Source organism: Eriocheir sinensis, unplaced genomic scaffold (genome assembly GCF_024679095.1).
Source record: "Eriocheir sinensis breed Jianghai 21 unplaced genomic scaffold, ASM2467909v1 Scaffold258, whole genome shotgun sequence".
Classification (NCBI taxonomy): domain Eukaryota; kingdom Metazoa; phylum Arthropoda; class Malacostraca; order Decapoda; family Varunidae; genus Eriocheir; species Eriocheir sinensis.
The window spans coordinates 353794-367799 of NW_026111563.1; the positions used below are offsets into that span (position 1 = coordinate 353794).

The following is a 14006-nucleotide window of genomic DNA, read 5'->3' on the forward strand; positions in this document are numbered from 1 at the left end:
GTACTTATAAATCTGGTCTGCTTTTACCAAGAACCACAACATGGAAAAATCTTTCAACAAACTTCCAAACATCTAAAAAAAATCTTTTGAACTCTAAAAAAAATCTAGACAAATTTCTAAACTATCTTGCTTCTGAACAAACTACTTTTGAACTAATTTCTCATGTGCTTTGAGGAATGTCCTTAGCTCAAGGCTCAGACTGGAGAGGCTGTCGGACCCACAGCTCCTAGTGCTTCCCCTTCTGAGGCTCCACAGCTTGTTGAGGTCCAGGTTCTGACACATGAAGTAGACCGCACACACGACAGGGTGCAGAAGCGTCCTTCAGCGTGGTGTTGTGCAGCTGTTGGCACCAAGCAAGAGTATCACAACACTACTTCACAGTCTAACGTCCCTATTATCCCTTAACCCGGTAGCAGCGGGGATCATGGTTCTTAATGGTCCCTCCAAGCGAGAAAAATGAGAAAAAAATCATTACTCACACAAACCATTGCATAATATATATTAAAAGCATTTGTGATCAGTTTATGTATCATCTATTTTTTGGGGGTTTATATCATGGCACAAATTTGGCCCGTCACTGCTACACGGTAAAGCCACAAATTTGGCCCATCGCTGCTACACGGTAAAGCCACAATGAGTCTCTGAGAGTCATATTTAAAGACATTTCGTCGTCCAAGAACACATATTTGACAAAGCTTTCCTAGGAGTTGTGGGCATTTCCAGGAGTAGTTTTATGACCCTGGTGGTAGTGTGACCCTTCTTCTGTACCGTGAACCTAGAAACACATATTTGACAAGGCTTTCGTAGGAGTTGTGGGCATTTCCAGGAGTAGTTTTATGACCCTGGTGGTAGTTTGACCCTTCTTTTGTACTGTGAACCTAAAAACACATATTTGACAGGGTTTCGTAGGAGTTGTGGGCATTTCCAATAGTAGTTTTATGACCCTGGTGGTAGTGTGACCCTTCTTCTGTACCATGAACCTAAAGAAACACTCATTAGAACTCAACTGACCCCTCTCTTTGACCTTAAGTAGCAGAACACATATTTGACAAAGCTTTCGTAGGAGTTGTGGGCATTTCCAGGAGTAGTTTTATGACCCTGGTGGTAGTTTGACCCTTCTTCTGTACTGTGAACCTAAAGAAACACTCATTAGAACCCGGCTGACCCTCTCTTTGACCTTTAGAAATAGGTAACGTGAGAAGCAAAAGTGTCTTATAAAACTGCCCTCTGCCAGCCTCTTGTCAAACAAAAATCAATAATTCTTTTAGCATCTTCTGTATTCTATTTATAGGAGATTATTGAAGCCTTCCTTTATTTTTTTGCTTCATCCTTGGCCTATAACAATCATCCTTCCAGTACCTTCTGTATTCATTCCATAGAAGGAGCCTAAAGAGTTACTGTTGAAGGCGCATACAGTTTTACTTACTAAATTCCTATATCCTTAGACTGCCACACTCACCATTAACCGGGTAGCAGCAACGGGCCAAATTTGTGGCTTTACCGTGTAGCAGTGACGGGCCAAATTTGTGGCTTTACCGTGTAGCAGCGACGGGCCAAATTTGTGGCTTTACCGTGTAGCAGCGACGGGCCAAATTTGTGCCATGATGTTAACCCCCAAAAATAGATGATGCATAAACTGTTCACAAATGCTTTTATATATATTATGAAATGGTTTGTGTGAGGGGTGATTTTTTTCTCATTTTTCTCGCTTAGAGGGACCATTAAGGAACATGATCCCCGCTGCTACCACCGAGTTAAGGAAAAATTGGACAAGAGTGGATATGGAGACAGGACAGTGCAAGCATAACTCTTTTCCCATATGTCACAACTAGGTAAATACACACACACACACACACATATAACATGGTGAGAAATATAGGTACAGCATTCCACTACATGGACAAAGAAATGATGAAAAAATTAATTACTACTATGATCAGACCTAAACTAGAATAGGCAGAAACAGTGTGGTCTCCACATATGAAGAAACACATTAAAAAACTAGAAAGAATACAGAGGATGGCAACAAAATTGGTTCCAGAACTGGAGGGACTGACATATGAAGAGAGACTAAAGGAAATGGACTTACCAACACTAGAACAAAGAGACCTAATACAAATATATAGGCTATTGAGTAAAATGGAAGAAGTAGATAATGAGAAATTGCTACTAAGAGAGGAACCTTCCAGCAGGAATACTAGAGGACATAGTAAAAAGTTGAGGAAGGGAAGATGCTCAAGACACATAAAGAAATATAGCTTTCCACAAAGAAATATAGAGGTTTGGAACAGACTAAGTGAAGAAATAGTATCGGCGAAGAGTGTGCACAGCTTCAAGGAAAAGTTGGATAATTATAGATATGGAGACGGGACCACACCAGCGTAAGCCCAGGCCCTGTAAAATTACAACTAGGTAAATACACACATTGGGACTAACAACACTGGAGAGAAGGAGAGAGAGGGGACCTAATAGCATTGTACAGGATACATAAGAACATAAGAACATAAGAACGCAGGAGTCTACAAGAGGCCGGTAGGCCTGTACGAGGCAGCTCCTTTGACCCTAAGCTCCCGTGTATCTAACCCCACCTAATATCGCTGTCCATGAATTTATCTAGTCTATTTTTGAATGTGACAATTGTATTGGCACTCACCACATGACTGCTAAGCCTATTCCACTCATCCACCACCCTGTTAGTAAACCAATTTTTGCCTATGTCCCTGTTGAATCTGAATTTATCCAGTTTAAACCCGTTACTTCGTGTCCTACCCGGTTCTCTTACCAACAAAACCTTATGAATGTCTCCCTTATTAAAGCCCTTCATCCATTTATAAACCTCGATCATGTCTCCACGCACCCTTCGCTTTTCTAGAGAATGCAAGTTTAACTGTTTGAGTCTTCCCTCGTATGGCAAGTTTCTCAACCCCTGAATCATCTTAGTCATCCTCCTCTGCACCGATTCTAACATTTTGATATCCATTCTATAGTACGGTGACCAGAACTGAACCGCATAGTCAAGATGAGGTCTAACTAATGCTAAATATAGTTTGAGGAAGACTTCGGCGCTTCTGTTGCTTACGCTCCTTGAAATAAATCCCAGTACCCTATTAGCTCGATTTCTAGCTTGAATGCATTGTGCCCTTGGACGGAGATCAGAGCTCACTAAGACCCCTAAATCTCTCGCACCCAGACCTACTTATGAGAGTGTCATTTAAGCAATAGTTATGTGAGGGGTTGTTCCTACCTACACTCAGAATACTGCACTTCCCTACATTGAACTCCATCTGCCATTTATCCGCCCAGTCATATAATCTGTTGAGTTCACCTTGGAGAATACTAGCGTCCTGATCCGACTCAATTACTCTACCGATCTTGGTATCATCTGCAAATTTACTAACATCACTACTAATTCCTGTATCTAAGTCATTGATATAAATAATAAACAAAAGTGGACCTAATACCGAACCTTGTGGGACACCACTCGTAACACATCCCCAGTCAGATCTTTTACCATTGATTTGCACTCTTTGCTTCCTATTGCTAAGCCACGCCTTGACCCAGTTCAAAACTTTACCCTCTACTCCGTGAGCCTGTAATTTAAGCAACAGTCGTTGGTGAGGAACTTTGTCAAACGCTTTACTAAAATCAAGATAGATTACATCATAATTTTCATCTCTGTCAACCGCCTCAAATACTTTATTGTAGAAGGACAAGAGATTGGTGAGGCATGACCTACCTTTTGTGAACCCATGCTGCGAGTCGTGAATTAAGCTATGTTTCTCTAAATGCTCCCGAATGTTCCTGGCTATTATGGACTCCAGCATCTTGCCTATAACCGATGTTAAGCTAATTGGGCGATTTGAAGCAACTGACCTGTCCCCCTTTTTAAAAATCGGCGTCACATTAGCTACTTTCCATAGGCTCGGCACATAGCCAGTATTTACCGACATCTTAAAGATGTCGGTTAGTGGGTCACTGATTATATCACCTAACTCCTTTAATACCCTCGGAAATATCCCGTCAGGACCTGGCGACTTGTTCTTCTTAAGCTTATCTATCTCATCCTGAACTACTTGCCTGGTAATGATTATATCCCTCAATTTATCGCCATCCCCGCCCTCGTACACCTGAACTCTTTCCGGTATAGTCGTTCGATCCTCCTGTGTGAATACTGAAAGGAAGTAGTCGTTCAACAATGTGCTCATATTTTCGTAATTTTCTACTAGCTCCCCTGTGTTTGTTTTCAGCGGTCCAATTTTCTCCCGTGTTTTTGTTCTATACATCTGAAAGAAGCCCTTAGGATTACTTTTCGCCTCATTTGCTACTTTGATCTCATAGTTCTTTTTTGCTATCCTGGTGTTTTTCTTAACTAATCTAGATAGTTCGACGTACCGGCCCCTGAGATGTGTTTCCCCATTCTTTATTTTCTGATAAATTCCCTTCTTTAACCCAATCTCGTGTTTTAGTCCACGAGTCATCCACTTAGGATCACTGTTTTCTTTTCTAAGTGTTCGCTGTGGTATATGCTGTTCTTGCCCCTTTACTATTACTCTAACTAAATTATTGTAAGACATTTCTACCTGGTTCTCCTGGCTCTCCAATCCGCAGTTCTGGCCCTCATGAATCCCTAAATTATCCCAGTTTACCCCTTCAAGATGTCTTCAAAGCCCCTCGTAGTTTGCTCTTCTAAAATCTGGCACTAACACTGGGTTTGGTTCGCGGGTTACCGCCCAGTCTAAGCTAAAACGAACCGTTCTGTGATCACTATTTCCTAACTCTCCGCCCACCTCCAACTCACGTAGCAAGTTCCCATTATTGGTTAGGACTAAGTCTAATATGTTATCTCCTCTGGTAGGCTCAGTAACTACCTGCTTAAGGAAATTATCTTGTATAACTTCAAGAAAGTCCTCGGCTTCCAGGTCACCCACTAGATCTTCCCAGTCTATATTCCTATAATTAAAGTCCCCCATTACGCAGACATTTCTACTCATACTCGCCCTGCCAATCTCCTGTAGTAATATACTCGTGTCCTGCCTGTTAAGGTTAGGTGGCCTGTACATAACTCCTAGAGTTAGTTTTTCTTTCCCTTTGTAAACGTCCACCCAAACTGATTCTGAATCCATGTTAGTTTTGACTGAGCTGTTAACTAAACATTTAAGTGAGTCTTTAACATATAGCGCAACTCCACCTCCCTTTCTGCCCCTTCTGTCTTTGTGAAACATCTGATAACCCGTTATTTCAAATTCTGATCTAAAATTTCTATTAGCAGTGTCTATCCATGTCTCAGTGATCGCTATTATGTCAAAATTTTCTGAACAAGCTTCACCCCTTAGTAAGTCTATCTTGTTTCTGAGGCTCCTGCTGTTAGTATAGAAGATTCTTAGCCCGTCCTCTGTTACTCCCCTAGAATTACTTCTAAGCTGCCTGGTTATATTATGAGCTAGATGTCCCCTCCCATTACTCCTCCCATTGCTCCCATTACTCCTCCCCCCCTCGCCTATACTAAAAAATCCCTCAGGGTACCAAGTGCTCGCTCAAGGGAGTCTGAGAGAGCCTCAACACCCTTGAACGTCAAGTGTATCCCGTCACGGGCGTAGAGGGCGTCGTTGCCAAAGAAGAGGTCCCAATTGTCGACAAACAGCCACCCATTGCGCCTGCAGTGCTCAGCAAGTCTGCTGTTCACTGCTATCGCCCTGGACAGCCATCCATCGCCAACGCCCCTCCTTGGCAGGACGCCACACACTACTGGCGACCCACCAGCGTCACGTATCCTGCCTAACAATTCTTTAAAACGCCTGAGAAGGTCCTCGCTTGGCACACGAGAAACGTCGTTTCCGCCACAGCTGAGAAAGACAATGGGGTTCGATCCCTCGCTTGCCATACACGCCTCAATCCTGTCTGATATATGGCCCACCCCTGCCCCTGGAAAACACACCCTCGTCCTGTTCTTATCCTTGGAGCAAAAATACCTGTCAACATAACGAACCTGACTATCACCAACAACAAGAACCCGACGGTCGGAAGGGGGGAGGGGAGAGCGGGAAGGGAGGGGAGGGACCTGCTGTGAAGAACGAGGAGAAATTGTGGAAGAGGTGGAAGGTGGAAAGGAGGAGGAGGAGGAAGAGGAAGAAGGAGAAAGGGAGGGTGAGGTGGTGGAGGGATTGGAGAAATTGGACAGGGAAGACCTAGTGGAATGTGACAGAAGTGTGACAAGAGGCAATGGTAAGAAATTGAAGAAGAGTGACTGTAGGAGAGACATCAAGAAATACAGTTTTCCATACAGAAGCATAACAACATGGAACGGACTTGACGAAGAGACTGTGTGTGCAAAAACAATTCATGAATTTAAAGCCAAACTGGATACCGTATTTTACAGCTTACAAGACGCTGCATCTTGGAAGACGCACCCTAATATTGGAGAGAAATTTTGAGAGAAAAAAAAGTAAGTCATTCTCACACAAGAACAGCTTCACCATATCCATGAATTTATGTAACCTTTTCTTAAAACTATCTATCATATTGTTCAAGCATAGGAGACAACACATCAACACAGCAGATCCAAAGGCTTGCTGGTCTATGGAAATAAGCCACCTGTACCATCAGGCTCCCGCCGCTACCAGCCGCACAATAAACAACAGACGTTTGGGTCACGTTTGGGCTTGTGGCTTGGCTGCAGGAAGGTTTATGGTATTGGAAATACTTGTAACAAGTAAGTACTGAGGTTATATCATATAAAAGGCTGAATTAAATAGTTACTTAACCCGTCCGCTGCGGGCGACGACACAGTGTCGTCGGTAAACAAATACTCAAAACTGCGGGCGACGCATCGTTTGCATCGGCAAATTAAAATATTCATAGAATATTCCCAATGCGTTCCCGAGCGCTCAAATTTTGACAGAGTCATCCCTGAAGGTTGCCTGTGCTTTGTGTATGTGGATGCCATCTGGCGAGGCCTATCTCGTGACTCACGCCGCGGGCCACGTGTCCAGTGTTGCCAGGTCAGCCAATTTCTGGCTAGATTTAGCCGAATTTTGCTGCATGTAGCCAGAAAAATAATCATCTAGCCGATAGCCAGAAAGATAGCCAAAAACTCATAAGAAACAGCCAGTTTTTAGCCATTTTCTATCTGGCAGTAATGGTATATATATATATATATATATATATATATATATATATATATATATATATATATATATATATATATATATATATATATTGTTGCGACCCGAAGTTGAGGGAAGCCTAGCCGAGGTGGTTTGGGTATGTGTGTGTGTCAGGCGTGCGAGCGTAGCGTATCTAACGTGCGAGATGCAGTGGGCTGCTGTGAGCAGGGGGGGGGGGGGAGGCCCCTCGCCTCCTCCTCACCGCTCGGCCCGGCACACTCTCAGTCCTCGCCCAAGTCCCAACCACTATTTGAGTCAGGCGTGTCTCCTCGCGCTCCTCAGCCTGTCCCTTGTTTGAGGGGTTTGCCCCTGTTAGATCACTTCTTGACCTGGAGTGGGTCTTTGTCTAGGTTCTGGGACCTTCTGTTGTTTGTAGAGGCTGGAGGAAAGGGACACACTGCCTGTGAAGGGTAGTTGAGGTCGACTCGTAGTGCAGAGTGGCGAGCGAGGCTCAGGCTTGCTGCCGACGGTTGGCGGGCAGCAGCGGGGTGAGGTGGAGACCCCGTAATAGACCTCAAGTGCCGTATAGGCCTTGAAGGCTTTATTATTTATTTTTATTTTGTTTCTTTTTGTTTGCTGCCACTCAGCCGAATTGCCTGAGTGGGGGATTTGCGGGAGCGTGAGTGTTCCCTGTAGTTTGAAGGAAGCACTGTATCGGGGGGACGGCAGTGTGGACTCGTGACGTGTCCTCACTCCTCAGTCGGTATTTCGAAGCATTAGGAGTAGTACATCAGTGTATTTCATCGTAGTTGAAGAACTATATCTTTGTATTTACCATGTCTTCCCATCGCCCAATATGTCTGGATACCACTGGCGAAATTAGAGACTATTTGAACACCATAGAAGATGAAAGAGATACTGATTCGTTGAGTGAAAGTGATGAATATGAGCCTAGTCCTCATGAGGTGATGACAATGGTGGAAGAAAAAACTGAAGATGAATATTATTATTCTCATGTCTCTCAAAACAGTGAAGTAAATGAAAGTGATCGAGTGTATCGTACAGAACCTGAAAGTGCTAAGTCCAACCAAGGATTTGGTAAGGGTAAAAAACGTAAATTGAAAAAGAAACATTCAACCCCACAGCAACCAAGGCAGAACATTTTATTGCCGTCTCCTGCACAAACACCTCAACCTGTATCTCATTCAACGCCTACTGCCCCAGTGGCACCTGTTGATGAAGGGGAAGAAGCAGATGTGGAGGATGTGGGAGGTGTAATAAGACGTTCAACACCACGTGTGGGAGCCAGACGCAGGCTATACTCAGCCTGCCCTGGTGATGTGAGTGAACCAGCGACCCAGATGATCCACCACCACACATTATATCTCCACCTCGCTCCTTACACTCACACAGACCTGGGTCGCCACTCCCTTCCACATCCCATGCCTTGCTTTCTACCCCTCCTGGTGCATTACATCCACGCTCATCACGCACAGACTCGTCATCAACACGTCTGCCATCACAACCCATTACACATGTGCCGAGTGACCTATCTGACACCAATGAAGCCCCTCATCAGCCTGCAGCAAGACGACGGGCTGTAGGGCTACGTCGTGGGCGTGCAGCCACTCGTGGCAGAGTGAGTCAGCGGGGAAGGGCACGACCTGCTACTGTGATACGCCGATCTCGATCTCGGTATCGTTCGAGGTCACTGTCTGCCTCGAGGACCTTCCCAGCAGGTACACCTGCAGTAGACCCTTTACCAGGGCCCATCAGGGTCGATGACGATTGGACCTGGGATGATGTTGGTGGGTTTGTGCCACGCACCTACCAATTTATTCCCGTTCACCAGCCAGGCCCTGTCATAAACTATGACCCAGAGGACACTAGCAGGAGCTCAATCTTCAAGCAAATCTTTACCAACAACCTGGTTGAGCAGATAGTGAAGACCACTAATCTATACACCACCTACAGGGTGGCGGGTAAAGTCCTAGGACCCAAGTCAAGGTACCTAAATGTTGAGCCCGTCTCTGTAGACGAGTTATATATATTCCTGGCAGTTAGTATGTTGATGAGCAGCTGTAAGAAGAATGCTATTCAAGATTACTGGACAACTGACATCCTGTTGGAAACGCCTGGCTTTAGAAAGAGCATGCCACGCGACAGATTTCTAAGTATTATGTGTAACCTCCATTTTATCGACAGTCTGAAATCACACACAACCAACCAGGACCGTCCTAGAGAAGAAAAAGACCCAATGGAGAGAATTCGGCCAGTATATAATTATGTCAAGACCAAACTGAAAGCTGCATTCAACCCTTATCAAAAGTTAGTAATTGATGAGAGCCTGTGTCTGTGGAGGGGAAATATCAGCTTTCGCCAGTACATACCAAGTAAGAGACATCGATACGGACTCAAGACCTTTGTGCTGTGTGATTGTAAGACAGGGTATGTTCAGGACTTTATATTATACCTTGGTGGGAAGACTGAACTTACCGCTAGTCCTGCTAACATCGGTGTATCTGGAGCTGTGGTGTGTACCCTCCTGGAGGATTACCTCAACCAGGGCAGGATTTTATATACCGACAACTGGTATACCAGCCCTGCCCTCTGCCTTCACCTGAACTCCCTGGGAACAGGCTCATGCGGCACCGTCAGGAGGAACCGCCAGCACCTGCCAGCATTGCCTTGTAAGAGGGAAGTAAACAGCATTATCTACAAGTGTGCTAATGGAGTCCTGCTTCTCTCTTGGATTGATAACAAAGAAGTAAATGTCCTCTCCACTGTCCACGCCCCTGTTCAAGAACGAAGCCGCCGTTGTCAGCGAGGCACTGGAGAACACAAACTAAAACCACAGGCAATCAATGATTACAACATAAACATGCGCCTTGTGGATAAGAAGGACGCGGTTGTTGCTTCTGCTGAGTGTGCAAGGAAAACTTTGAGGTGGTACAAAAAGCTATTCTTTCACCTCCTGGACGTGACACTCTACGATTGTTGCATCTTGTACACTCAGCTGACAGGAGTTCGAGAGACCAGGGAGAACTTCTGTGTTGAGTTAGCCAGAGAGCTCCTCCAACAACACAGGGTACAGCCCCTCCTACTACGAGCACATCAACGACTGCAGGTAGATCCCTCGGCCACCCGCCTAACTGAATGACATTTCCTTGAATTTGTACCTCATAGTGAGAAAAAGGCAAACCCTCGAAGAAAGTGTTACGTATGCAGAGTGGTACACAACAAACGGAAGGACACTAGGTACTTCTGTCCAGACTGCAATTTGGGATTCTGTTTCTCTACTTGTTTCAAGGATTGCCATACAAAAGAACACTTATAAGTGCAGCGAGAGCCAGTGTAAAAAATGTACATAAGTGTTCGTGGTGGAATACTCTGTAAAATGTGTAAATATTGTATATGTGTAAATAATATAGCATGAGAAAATGACTCATGTGTCAAAACCTTACAAATAATCTTTCTCGTGGACTACATAGTGGATTAGGCCTTCTGGGGATTACCACTGTAAAAAAAAAACGAGCCTGTTATGATACCCCTTGGGTGGTTTGGAAAGTCATAGAATTTTACAAAAAAGTTGAAAAGAAAATGAAAGTGATGAGACATCGCACCTTTACACCTACTGAGATACGGTTTTTTTTCTATTTATACATTATCTGACTCACAAAACACAACACTCATTTCACTCATCTTCTTCACAACACAAAACACTCATATTATCTAACTCACAACACACAACACTCATTTTACCCATCTTATTCAAAACACACAACACTCATGTCACTCATCTGTCTTACTTCTGACTCACAACACTCATGTCACTCATTTACAGTAATTTACAACACACAATACTCATCTGTTTCACAACACACGTACAACACTCATTTCACTCATCTGTTTCAAAACACTCATGTCACTCATCTGTGACAACACATCACTTATCTACCAGACAATATACGCTATCGCTCATACTATTCTGAGAGAGAGAGAGAGAGAGAGAGAGAGAGAGTATTACTATCATGTGGTCAATTTTATTCATGTGAACATTTTGTCATCACGTTTATCTTATTGTTTTTTATTACTTTCGCATTCGCATATAATCACTACGAACATGCCTTGCCAATTTGAGGTACTAAAACGTTATATACATGCAGTAGACAAAGTAAAACATAAATAGTGACCGATATGGCAACATCATCAGCTGGTATTCACCGCTCACCAGAGTAGGCGTAGAAAAAGCTTTGCTCAGAGACGTTTTCGCTTATAGCACAAAACTTTACATATACAACAGGTACTTAGAACCCATTTTCCTTTGGTTTTGGACCACAAGGATTCCATTTCCGCAATAAAAAAAAATAGCTCAAACCCCGCCGCACTGGCGGTACATGTTTTAAAAAACTATGCCGCAGCGGACGGGTTAAGTTAACCTCATAATGTAATGACAACATACAAATCCACGTCCCTATTGGTCAAGCCAACACGGTGACCGTCCAGGCTCACTTGAGCCTGGACGTTGCTGCCACAATACAACATTCCTTTTGGAAGACGCACAAGTATTTTTCATAGTATTTTTTAGGAAAAAAAGTGCGTCTTGTAAGCTGAAAAATACGGTAATAAGTGTTATGGAGACGGGACAGAACGAGCCTAGTACAGCTCTTTTCCTGTATTTCATAACTAAGCAACTAGGTAAATACACACACACACACACACACACACACACACACACACACACACACACACACACACAACCTACATATGCTTAAAATATCTATGATCAGGGCTGTGGTGTTGGATGAAAAAATCTGACTTCAACTCTGACTACCGGAAATTTTATGGTTGCAACTTGGACTACAACTCCTTCCCCTCTTCTGCAGTACTGTTGTAGTGCCACGGATGGGCCAGGAGCCTCCCATAACCCACTTAGCCGGGGGGGGGGGGGGCACCTCTTTGGCCGACTGGTAAAGGAGTGGCTCTCCCGTTACGCTGGTCGTGGGTTCAATCCCCGGCCAACCTTTCCTGGTCTGGATTAATTTCTCGTGTGTTTGGTTACAGTGGTCGTGTGGGAGTGGAGAAATGAGTAAATTCTGGCCTTTCACTGTGATAGGCAAATCAAACCCACCCACACCAGCACACACCACTCCACACCAGCACACCACCAGCACACCGTCCCACCCACTCACCCACTGGAGAGGAGGTCGTCGCTGGTCTTTTTGCGAGGGATGAGCTGCGTCCAGGGCCAGATTTACATGTTGCCCTGAAAGTATGCAAGGCCCTGTTAGGTTCACAAGCATTTAGTAAATTTGTCATATACTAATCATCATGTTTATACAAACTCACCAACTACTCATTTAATGTAACGTAGGAAAATCAGGAAACCAAGTTTTATAATGCATGTACAGGCTTGCGCGGATAAACATTACGCCGGAGTCCGCAAGCGGAGGTTAAGCGCGCGATTTAAATTTCCCTCCCTATCGTCCCGAGAGAATGCAGGAGGCGTGAATTATGCATCTGGCAGTGACAGGCATCTTTTTCCGCCCACACTAATGGGGGGGGGCACCCCTTCCCCCTCTCACTGGCAACGGATGACAGTTGCAACAGCTTTAAACTCGTACCCGAGTGTCGCCCTACTTCACGGTGTTTTTTGCCTGTTTTTCCTTGGTTGTATGATGGGTGGAAAACATACTGATGCCACAACAGTTCAGGCTGTCATTGGCCTTTACCAGGATGGGCACACTAATAAGGAAATTTGTGACATGAAGAAAATTGAGCTCAGAACAGTGCAAAACTTAATTCACCGATACAGAGCTGGCGGGGAGAGTGAGCTACCGCTCCCCTAAAATGCAGCCTGGGAAGCCTAAAAAAACATCCAGCAGAACTAGAAACGTGTTAAGGCGACAGATTGAAGGCAATCCTTGCCTGGAAGCAAAGGAATTAAAGGAACAAAATCATGTTCTTTTGAGTAACGTGTCTCTCCGTACAGTGCTTTGCACTGTGACCCTAACTGCCGGTGTTATCGGCCGCTGAAGAAGCCCCTCATAAATGATCGGCCGAGGAAGAGAAGGCTTCTTTTTGCCAAGAAGTATAGAGGTTGGCCTCTCAACAATTGGCGGAAAGTGCTGTGGAGTGACGAGAACATCTTCTGTGTGAGTGGAGGAGGAGGCCCTGCAAAAGTGTACCTTCGCCCCGGCTCAGCAGACCCATGCAGCGACCTGCCGCGCTACACACAGAAGACCACAAAACACTCTCCCAGCTTAATGGTGTGGGGTTGTTTTACTCATTATGGTGTTGGGGACTTGGTAGTGTTACCGAAGAACACAACTGTGAACAAAGTATTTTATTTTGAACTTTTAAATAACCATCTGGAGGACAGCTTTCACAAGACACAGGCTCAGATCTTCCAGCAGGATGGAGCCACGCAGATCCAGATGTCACACAGTGGCTTGATGACTGCGGGAGTGAGTGGATTAATGACTGGCCAGGTAATTCTCCGGACATCTCACCCATAGAAAATCTCTGGGCCATCATAAAAGGAAAGCTAAGACGCTCACGTGACACACCTGCACTCCCCAAACTTGAAGTGGAACTGCGAAAGTGTTGGGGAGATTTTAAGCCTGAATTGCTGCAAAATCTTGCTGACAGTGTACCACGTCACCCTCAGATGGTCATCAAGAAGAAAGGATACCCAACAAAGAACTAACAACAAATGTAAGTGATGATATTTTTTAATTTGTTATATAAACAGTGCGTCATGCATGTCAACACTATTTTTGTCGGAGGCACGCAATGATTATCCGCACAAACTAATAATACAGTCCCTTATTAGAGATAAGTTATTTACCCAAAGTACTACTACATCACAATGTGAACACTGACAAAATCAACAACAAAATA

The 14006-nt window shown here is 44.4% G+C and overlaps 1 long non-coding RNA gene across 1 annotated transcript; it reads left to right on the plus strand.

The window, feature by feature from the left end:
• The first annotated feature begins 7230 nt into the window (after positions 1-7230).
• On the plus strand, positions 7231-11536 carry LOC126991300 (uncharacterized). The gene is made up of 2 exons (XR_007745380.1): positions 7231-7656; positions 11245-11536. It is a non-coding gene; the product is annotated as an uncharacterized LOC126991300 (long non-coding RNA).
• The last annotated feature ends 2470 nt before the right edge of the window (positions 11537-14006 follow it).